The 11,536-nt window shown below is 35.1% G+C and overlaps 1 pseudogene across 1 annotated transcript; it reads left to right on the top strand.

Annotated features, from left to right (window-relative positions):
• The first annotated feature begins 9,636 nt into the window (after positions 1 to 9,636).
• LOC143600557 (endo-1,4-beta-xylanase 1 pseudogene) lies at positions 9,637 to 11,309 on the top strand (annotated as a pseudogene). Its single transcript, XR_013147496.1, has 3 exons — positions 9,637 to 9,696; positions 9,794 to 10,146; positions 11,132 to 11,309. The product of XR_013147496.1 is annotated as an endo-1,4-beta-xylanase 1 pseudogene (transcript).
• Positions 11,310 to 11,536: the final 227 nt, after the last annotated feature.

Genomic DNA, 11,536 nt, shown 5'->3' with positions numbered 1-11,536 from the left:
CAAACCCACCGATGATCGACGGTTTTCATCCTCAGGTGCCTGTTTAGTTAATATTAGATTTTAAAACACGCAACATTGTCATGATTACGTAGAGAAATCGTTTCGATTTGGGTCAGTTCATTTAGGATTTTTTTTTTAACTTTTATCTAAAGGTTTGGTTTACGTTTTATATTATTCGAAGACATGCCCATTTTGAGCTAAGTTTTTAATTTATTTGTGTTTTGCAATTATTCTAAGTTGTGGTATACATATAAGTGAGTTTCGCTTAAGAATACTTAAATGGTGTCCTTTTTATATTTAATGGAATATTATTGTTTCTATATTCGTAACGTAATTATGCATTTTTAATTATAAAGATGAAATAAATCAAATCGTGAAAAATAGAATTGAAGCCAAACCCTTAGTAATGGTTTTGTTGGGTTTTGATTTTTAACTCTTCATTTTACAAAGGTTAGAAACAGCTACTATAATGGTTTAACTCATGTTATAACGTAAACACCATTATTTTTCAAACAGCAAACTATAAAAAATCCATTTTGAATTTGTTGTAAAGTATCTTGTTTAACTTACTATTTTTTTTGTATTAGATTATTACTAATCATAGTTAGAAAAATTTATCATTTTATAAAGGAATAGACGGACTGACAATAAAAGTTTTGGTCAACTGGAACCACAAAAGAAACCTGGCAACCTCAGAAACTTGACGTTTTTGTTTATACTCTTTCCATTACAGAAACCAAATGACTTAAGCAGTGAAAAGTGTAACATCATTAATAACCACAGCTTCTCAAATGGTTTGAATTCTTGGCTTGCAAACTGCTGTGATGCATTTCTATCTGTGGAAGACACAGCACCTAAATCATGTAAGCATCATGTGGTGGTTACAAATAGAACCCAAAACTGGCAGGGGTTGGAACAAGACATCACTCACAAAATATCCCCGGGTTCAACTTACACGGTTTGTGCTCGTGTCGGAGTGTCCGGGGCCAAACTTCAGGGAGGCGCAAAATGTTGGAATTACGTATGCCCGAGACACATACTTAAACTAATGTGGCTAACTGTGTTTGATCCAAGTCGGGTCATACCCAATAACAAGCTAGACAACACCAAATGTATTCTTTTAGTGATTTGATCATTTAAACGAATACCGAACACTACGTGTTTAGAAAATTGGTTTTCTAAACAAACACACTTGAGGATTTAAATAAATTATCTGGATAATTTGTTTATATAAATAAATTATTTAATTGGTTAAATAATTACATAAATGTATGTACAATTTTATAAAAGTGAGTTTTATAAAATAAATGGAGGTGTTTTAAATGGTTAAAACAAAACACAAAAAAAAAAAAAAAAAAAAAAAAAACAAAACCGGCCACCCCATGTGGGTGGAGGGTTTGGTCCCATCCAAACTTTTGTCCTTTGGTGTTGACCACCTTTTATTAATAACCATTCACAAGACATGCATTTTGGTTCTTGTCTCATTTTGAATTTCAAGTAATCAAAAACATCCTCTCTTTCTCCCTCTAAAACTCACGGCCACTTTGGCCAATTTTGGGGTTTTTGTGAGCTTGATTAAAGTGTTCAAATCCTAGCATCAATTGGTGTTGTTGATTCAAAGCTTGGGGTATTCAAAGCTTGAGGGTTTCTCCTTTGCAACCTTGCCATTTGAAGACATCATCTTCTTCATCCATCTACATCTTCTTATAAGGTATAAGAAGGTACCATTTACATTTTGTAAGCATATTGTTCTTGTAATATTGATCCTTGTTCTTTGGGTTTTAGTTTTAACATAATGGTATGTTCATAACAAGTTTTAAAATCTAAGCTTCCGTTGCGTTTTCATGTTAAATATGGTTAACTTGAACTTTGATAATCTTGTATAAAACCCAACAATGGCATCAAGAGCCGGTTACAAGGACTTATGCTTCTTACATGTTCATAGATTTCGGGTTTTTCATGGGTGAAAAAGGGGTCCGAAATTTTGGTGGATTTTACCCCTCATGGATTTGTAAGATCTTGACATGCATGGAAAGATCTTAGGAAACCATTATTAACATTTGGATGTTGAAAATAAAATAAAGAAAAATAATAAAAAAATTTGGGCCGTAGCCTCTTGGGGGGGGGGGGGCCGATTTTATTTGGTGATTTTGGGCATTGGTTGCTTAGGTTGCATGCTTAGAACATTTGGTATGTTTGGATGTGTCATAACCGAAACCTAGACCTTGGATGTGTTGATTGTTGTTTGTGTATGTTGATTATGTTTATTATTTAATATGGTTGTAATAATTCATAATCTTAGGCTTGTGTAATTTATTTATTCATAAGTTGGTTTGTAATAAATAGATTAGTTGCATTTTCTTTTTTTTGGAAAAATATGTATTAGGATACATTTTGTAAAAATTGAAGATGCAAGAATTGGTGGATTTGGGCCTTGGACCGAAATTTTGGGCTTGTTGGGCCTCACCGGCCCATCATGGGATTCAAGCCCATTAGGCCCATAAATTTCACTCTTGGGCCCAAGAAGACTTTTGGAAGTTTGGAGCCCATTAACAAGCCCAACAAGAACACAACAACTTGGAAAGGATACTTGAAGCATTTGGATGCAAGGTCAAGTGGGAGTCAACATTCCATCCTTGTGTCATGTTTTGTCCCTTAGGTGTGACTTATGACCTATACTTGTTTCGGCTAACAAGTATGGTCAAACTTAGCGGTTCTCGGTTATGACTATATTTTGCATATGTATGCTTGGTTGTTTGTTTTACTTTATGTAATGTGTGGTTGATAGATATTAGGATATCCAAACCGTCACATAGGAACGACAACAAGCATGAAACGGGTTCTAATATATATTTGGTAATATCGCGTCAATTAGTTTAATTAAATGGGTTTATTAAAACTAAGCGATTACTCACATATAATAAAATTGGTTTTATTATAACTTGAACCTTGAAAATTGGTTTTCAAAATCGCCATATTTCTAAATGCATGTTAGGATATGGCATAATGTTTTTCAACTAGAATATTTGAAAAATTTAAAATCCCTTTTTCATAATTACCAAAGAAACAAGTCTAACACCATCCTTTTGTATGACACTTAACGTATTAGGAAACTTTTAATGGGATAAAGGTCACCTAACCATTTTGAGCAAACTAATATACTTAGGGTAATATTAACATATTTGTGGGATAAAGGTCACCTAACCACTTGTATGTTAATCTTACATGTCTATACAAGTAGGACGACTTGAATTGGAAACCATGTGATAAAGGTCACCTAAGCATGGGATCTAATGGTGTTGATGGGATAAACATGCCAACACGAAATAAGGATTTCGAATGGTCCCATACCTCTAGAAGTTGCAAAGGGTTGCAATTGTCAAGATTGACTACCTTGTTAAATCAAATAACGGGATAAAGGTCACCTAACCGAAATTTGATTTATCGTTGGATTCTAGAATTTAATTATTATTTTAAAATTTGGAATAAAAGGGTATTAATAATTAAATTGTTTATAATACTAAAATAAAACTTTGTTAAATTTTGTAGATGGCCGCTAACAATGCTAACACCTCTACCCATAACACCCGTAACCTATCCTTAAGAACCATCCTTGAAAAGGATCGTCTAAACCATAATAACTTTATGGATTGGTATCGCAACTTGAGAATAGTTCTCAAACAAGAAGAGATATCATATGTCTTAGACGATCCCATTCCCGACGAGCCTAACGTGGAAGATGAGGAGGCGTATAACAATTGGGTCAAGTACACCAAAGATTCGGTGCAAGCCTCTTGCCTCATGTTAGGGACTATGATTCCCGAAATCCAAAAGGATTTCGAGCATCATGGGGCATACGACATGATAACTCAATTGAAGGAAATGTTCCTTCAACAAGCTAGAGCGGAACGTTTCGAAACGGTTCGAGCGTTTCATGCATGTCGTATGGAGGAAACCCAAAGCGTCTCATCTTATGTCCTAAAGATGAAAAGCTACATCGAAAAGCTTCGTAGGTTGAATTGTCCCGTGTCTAATGAGTTGGCTACGGATTTGATCCTCAACTCTTTGACCAAAAGGTTTGAAACCTTTGTCATGAATTATAACATGAATGGGTGGGACAAAAGCATTGGTGAGCTTCACGCAATGCTAAGAACGGCCGAAGCGGGAATGGGTAAAAAGGTTTTACCCGTTCTAACAATCAATGAAGGAAAAAGGGGACATAACTCCAACCCCAAAGCAAGTGTTGCTAAGGGCAAGGGCCACGTCCAAGGAAAGGGAAAGAGGAAAGCCATCACGCCCATCAAACCGAAGGAAAAGAAGCAAAAGGTTGCGGCGCAAGATCCATGCTTTGAGTGTGGAGAGATAGGTCATTGGAAAAGGAATTGTCCGACCTATCTCAATGCGTTAAAAGATAAGAGGGATGCGGGGCATACCTCAGGTATTATCTTTACTATACATATTGAACTAAATGTTATTTCTTCAAATACATGGGTACTTGATACCGGATGTGGAACTCACATTTGCAATTTGTTGCAGGGGTTCAAAAGAAGTAAACAACTCAACAAAGGGGACATTAGTCTCTTTATGGGCAATGGAGCAAGAGTTGAAGTCCAAGCCCAAGGAGACTACTTGTTAAAGCTTCCAAGTGGTTTGGAAGTAATTTTGAAGAATGTTTTGTATGCTCCTAAGTTAAGGAGAAACATTATTTCCGTGTCCCTTTTAAAACAATGTGGCTTTGATCTTAAGTTTATTGATTATGATATTCATGTTTTGATGAATGGCATATTTTATTTTAAAGCTATACCCATGAATGGTATATATGAAATAGATCAAAGTGGTATGTCACATAGTAGTTCAATGTACAATGTCAGCACCAAGAAACTCAAGAAGGACTTGGGTGATTCCTATCTTTGGCATTGTCGCCTTGGACATATAAGCAAGAATCGCATGCAAACTCTTCGCAAGAGTGGTATTCTAGAAACAAATGAGTATGATTCATTTGATGTATGTGAATCTTGTTTACAAGGCAAAATGACAAAGCAACCCTTTAATAAAACTTTTGAAAGGTCAAAAGAATTATTGGGTATCATACATTCGGATGTATGTGGTCCTTTTAGACCAATGACTAGGAATGGTGAAAGATACTTCATTACCTTTATTGACGATTATAGTCGATATGGTTATGTGTACTTATTGAAACACAAAGATGAAGCTTTTGAAATGTTCAAAAACTTCAAAACTGAAGTAGAAAGACAACTCAAGACCACAATCAAAGTACTTCGTAGTGATAGAGGAGGTGAATACCTAAGTGGTGTTTTTCAAGATCATCTTAAGAGTTGTGGAATTATTTCACAACTTACTCCACCTGGAACACCACAACATAATGGTGTGTCTGAAAGGAGAAATCGTACCCTATTAGATATGGTTCGATCGATGATGGCTAGAAGCACTTTACCTCTATCATTTTGGGGCTATGCTTTACTTTCCGCTGCTCGCATATTGAATATGGCTCCAACCAAGAAAGTGGAGAAGACACCTTTTGAAATATGGCATGGAAAGGCTCCATCGCTATCATTCTTAAAAGTTTGGGGTTGTGAAGCTTATGTAAAGCAATACACCCCAAACAAATTAGAAGTCCGATCCACTAAATGTATCTTTATAGGTTATCCTAAAGATGATATAGGATATTACTTTTACGACCCTAGTGAGCAAAATGTTATTATTGCTCGAAAGGGTAAGTTCTTAGAAACTAAGTTCCTTGAGGAAGGAACTAATAGTAGAACAGTGAAATTTGATGAGGATCAAGAATCACAAGATGATACACAATTGGTTGATACTAGCACTCAACAAGAGGTTGTTGAAAGTGATCAAGTGGTTGATCAAAACACACAAAACGTTCGCAGATCTGGTAGAGTTAGCAATCCACCTGAAAGATATGGATTTTTTGTAGAAGGTTGCTACGTGGTAGATTCTGATGAACCAACCACATACCGTGATGCAATGTCCAAGAATGATTGTGACAAATGGCTTGAAGCCATGAACGTTGAGATGCAATCCATGTATGACAACCAAGTTTGGGAATTGGTTGAACTACCACTCAACTCCAAAGCTGTTGGAAGTAAGTGGGTTTTCAAAAGAAAAACTGATATGCATGGAAACTTGGATACTTATAAAGCAAGACTTGTAGCTAAAGGTTTCACTCAAACTCAAGGGGTTGATTATGATGAAACTTTTTCGCCTGTGGCAATGCTAAAGTCTATTAGGATATTATTTGCCATAGCTGCACATTATGATTATGAAATTTGGCAAATGGATGTCAAGACCGCTTTCCTAAATGGATATCTTGAGGAAGATGTCTATATGGTTCAGCCTGAAGGTTTTGTCGATCCGAAACATCCTAATAAAGTATGCAAGTTAAAGAAATCAATCTATGGATTGAAACAAGCATCTAGAACTTGGAATCATCGTTTTGATGAAGAAATCAAAAATTTTGGATTCATCAAGAACGCTGATGAGGCTTGTGTGTATAAAAAGGCTAGTGGGAGTATAATTACCTTCTTAGTATTGTATGTCGATGACATTCTACTATTTGGAAATGACATTCCAACCATGGAAAGCGTTAAGGCTTGGCTTGGAAGTAGATTTTCCATCAAGGATCTTGGTGAAGCTGCCTATATTTTGGGAATAAAGATCTATAGGGATAGGTCAAGGCGCTTGATAGGTTTGAACCAAAGTACATACATTGATAAGATCTTGAAAAGGTTCAAGATGGAAAACTCCAAGAAAGGTTTTGTACCTATTCAAAGAGGGACCATATTGAGTTCAGCTCAATGTCCAAGCTCAAAGGGTGAGCAAGAGACGATGAAACAAATCCCATATGCTTCTGCTATAGGATCCATCATGTATGCGATGATATGTACTAGACCGGATGTGTCATGCGCTTTGAGCATGACAAGCAGATACCAACAGAATCCAGGAAACAGTCATTGGATGGCTGTTAAGAGCATATTGAAATACCTTAGGAGAACTAAGGATATGTTTCTGATATATGGATCTGGTGAGGAGGAACTCGCTATAAAAGGTTACACGGATGCGAGCTTCCAAACTGATCGAGATGATTCTCGATCACAGTCTGGGTATGTGTTCACTCTTAATGGAGGAGCTGTCTCTTGGAAGAGCTCAAAACAGGAAGTGGTAGCATTGTCCACTACAGAATCAGAATACATCGCCGCTTCATTGGCAGCTCAGGAAGCTGCATGGTTGAAGAAATTCATTACTGATCTAGGGGTGGTCTCTTCCATTCAAGACCCCCTAGAAATCTTTTGTGACAACGAGGGTGCGATTGCACAAATCAAGGAACCTTGTTCGCACCAAAAGACAAGGCACATAGAGCGGAGATTCAACTACATAAGGGATGAAGTTGAAAAGGGAAAGATATGTATTCGCAAAGTTGGAACTGATCAAAATCTTGCGGATCCATTCACGAAGCTCCTAGAAAGACCGAAACATGAGCGTCATGCGAGTGGCTTAGGACTTCGATATTCTAGTAATTGGATTTGATCTATTTTGTATTAAAGTTTAAAAGACTTTTGTAATTTAACTCTTTTATATGATTATGGAATCTTGAGTTAAATTCTAATTTTGCATGTTTAATCCATGAATAAGTTATCTTATTCTAAAAGTCCGTAGTCGATCACATTTGTGGGAACAAATATGAAGCAAGACTATTATGAACTAGGATTGGTGGATATTCATAAGGAATGAATATAGAACATAGGTATGCTGCCAAGGTTCATAGATATTTGTGGGATACAAATATTGGACTGACCCGCTCTCAATATTACTACATGGAGTCGATTGACCTGATCATTAGTAATTTTGAGTAAAGGAGAATTTCATATTATCCTTAGACCTGAGATGTATACTGGGTCTTGATTTTCACCAAGTATTACACTTTGACTCTCCCCTTCGCTATTCGTAAAAGATGGTACATAAGGATGAGCTCGGGTGGAGTATAAAGTGATAGTGAGAGGCGTATACAATCAAGAAGGAATTTGTTCCTCTTATGTGTTGAGAGTTTAGATGTCTAAGGCCTGATAAAGTTGAATTGTAAAGAGAATGATCACCTATGTCTCTTAGATCCAACATGACATCTAGTAACAAAGGGATATAATGATAGATTCACCTAAATCATATCAAGTAAGGGACTTGAAGGGATGATGTTATTGAATGGCACTTCGTCAAACACATTAGGGGTGGTGAACTGTTGTTAGGCGGTATTCACCACTTGCATTAATTTTCTATGTATCTCGTGCAAGTGGGAGATTGTTGGAATTACGTATGCCCGAGACACATACTTAAACTAATGTGGCTAACTGTGTTTGATCCAAGTCGGGTCATACCCAATAACAAGCTAGACAACACCAAATGTATTCTTTTAGTGATTTGATCATTTAAACGAATACCGAACACTACGTGTTTAGAAAATTGGTTTTCTAAACAAACACACTTGAGGATTTAAATAAATTATCTGGATAATTTGTTTATATAAATAAATTATTTAATTGGTTAAATAATTACATAAATGTATGTACAATTTTATAAAAGTGAGTTTTATAAAATAAATGGAGGTGTTTTAAATGGTTAAAACAAAACACAAAAAAAAAAAAAAAAAAAAAAAAAACAAAACCGGCCACCCCATGTGGGTGGAGGGTTTGGTCCCATCCAAACTTTTGTCCTTTTGTGTTGACCACCTTTTATTAATAACCATTCACAAGACATGCATTTTGGTTCTTGTCTCATTTTGAATTTCAAGTAATCAAAAACATCCTCTCTTTCTCCCTCTAAAACTCACGGCCACTTTGGCCAATTTTGGGGTTTTTGTGAGCTTGATTAAAGTGTTCAAATCCTAGCATCAATTGGTGTTGTTGATTCAAAGCTTGGGGTATTCAAAGCTTGAGGGTTTCTCCTTTGCAACCTTGCCATTTGAAGACATCATCTTCTTCATCCATCTACATCTTCTTATAAGGTATAAGAAGGTACCATTTACATTTTGTAAGCATATTGTTCTTGTAATATTGATCCTTGTTCTTTGGGTTTTAGTTTTAACATAATGGTATGTTCATAACAAGTTTTAAAATCTAAGCTTCCGTTGCGTTTTCATGTTAAATATGGTTAACTTGAACTTTGATAATCTTGTATAAAACCCAACACAAAAGTCATTGCTACTCTCAACTTGAATACAAACACTCGGGTACCAAGTATATTAATGTCGCAAGGTGCGTCACTTTTTAGTGCTTATTCTTCTTTCTTTTATAGGAATGAACGAGTTGGGTGACATGTCAAAATGGTTTTAAATATCGTTACATTAATCTATCTTTGGATAAAACTTAATGGAATAAGTTTACACTAAAATCATTGTTACATTAATTATTGCTAATCTAGATGAATAAAACTTTGAATAAGTTTGTTGAAGTTAAAATGCAACCTAGTTGACTCATTCATATGTAAATTGTGAAACAAACAAGTTTATCCTAATTACTTATTCGATGAAACAAGTTTTATCCATTTACACCTAGTTGTTGTTGCAGAAGCACTGTCTCGAAAGGAAATTGGGAGCACTTGGAAGGTACATTCATGTTGTCGGATAAACCAGACCGTGTGGTTTTAATCGACTTGGTTTTAATCTGCACTCATGTAAGTGAACCAGAATCAAATAACTTGTCGAGTTTTGAACTTTATATATAACCCGTTGTACTTACTTTGATTTCATAAACTATATTTTAATTTATAGGATAAAATTTCATCATGTTTATATACGGATGATGGGAACACCATACTTAACCCTGATTTTGAGGATGGAATTAACAACTGGACCGGAAGGGGGTGCAAGATTGCGGTACACGACTCCATGGGAGATGGAAAAATCGTTCCTAAATCGGGAAAATATTTTGCATCAACGTCAGAACGTACCCAAAGTTGGAACGGGATTCAACAAGATATTAGCGGAAAACTTCAAAGAAAACTTGCGTATGAAGTCACTGCCTTTGTTAGAATCTTTGGTAACAATGTTACTAGCTCGACTGTCCGCGCTACTTTGTGGGTCCAGACCCCCGATTCCCGTGAACATTACATCGGCATTGCTAAGTTCGTTCTCTTACATAATCTCTTATTTAATTTTCATATATTCTTTGGTGTTTCAATATAGAGGTGGTAAATAAAGTCCAAAATGGTTTAAGGGGTTAATATGATTGAGAAAACGTACTGATAAAAATATAATAATCAAGAAACATAATCAAATACATTTTATTCTTAACATAAAACAGTGAGATCCAATTTAGTGTTATTAATAGGTTTATTTTTATTTGTGTTTGTTGTTATTTTTTGTTCATATTTACTACTTTTCGATTATGAGACTTTTTAAGTGTTTGCTGATTTATATTTTGTTGTTATTATGAAATTTCTTTCTTTTGTTGCTATAAGTATTTGTTGGTATTTATTATTTTATTCTTGACTTTGATTTTTTTATTGTAATTTTAGGTTTATTTATTTGTTATTATAAACCATTGCTAATGTAGATTGACAGTGTAATTGATATTGTTTCTTACGTTGTCATTTTTTTATTAATTAATATTATTTTTTACATTCTCATGTTAAAATTAAAATGTACATTAATCTTAACCTAATAACCAAATATATAAATAATATTAATCTTAGCGAAGAAAATTAACAAAATAATTGTCTTTTAACTTTTTTAAAATGACCAATAATTAAGAGGGCGACGTGTATTATCATAGAGAACTTCAATTTAGTGCGATAGATTGGAACCTTTCAATTTGAAGAATAGATTCATAAATTGTGGAGCAAATTCCATTCACTGCGCGCGCAAGAGCGTGTAATAAAAAAAGAAACTAGATTTTTTTACACGATTAGAAATGAGGGTCTAACGGTGATGTTACTAAAATTTAAAATTAATAAAAAAATAAATAAATAAAAAGTCGACTGAATCGCTACTTTTTGTAATTTTAAAATGTCACAATAACATATCGATCTATATGATATTTTCTAAAACATAACCCAATCAGCTTGTTTGTAACTTAAATGCTACATGTCTTTTTGCTTGGAATTGAAGCGTGGAAGCAACAGATTCAGATTGGGTACAATTGCAAGGAAAGTTTCTTTTAAACGGTCAGCAATCCAAGGTAGTGGTTTATCTCTAAGGTCCGCCTCCAAGCACCGATATTCTTGTTGACGGCTTCATGCTTAAGCATGCCGAGAAAACACCACCTTCACCACCACCCGTCATTGAGGTTCTTAACTATTTCATATACATATAAATATAATAATAATACATAACATTTACCTTCTTATTTTCATAATCTACGCGAATGAAGAGGTATGCACCCGCCTTAACATCGAGCGGGGCGGGTCAACCCACAAGATATAGACAAGAGGCTTGAAATCAAGATGTCATGAAGGCACAAAGCCAAAACCTATGCGCATGGCGCATATCACATATGCTCACGCATATCACATA

The sequence above is a fragment of the Bidens hawaiensis genome, unplaced genomic scaffold, assembly GCF_021521415.1.
Source record: "Bidens hawaiensis isolate Kalapana, Puna unplaced genomic scaffold, B.hawaiensis_p1.1 tig00054282_1, whole genome shotgun sequence".
Taxonomy (NCBI): domain Eukaryota; kingdom Viridiplantae; phylum Streptophyta; class Magnoliopsida; order Asterales; family Asteraceae; genus Bidens; species Bidens hawaiensis.
The sequence above is the reverse complement of the archived record's forward strand: the minus strand, read 5'-3'. Positions and strand labels throughout refer to the sequence as shown.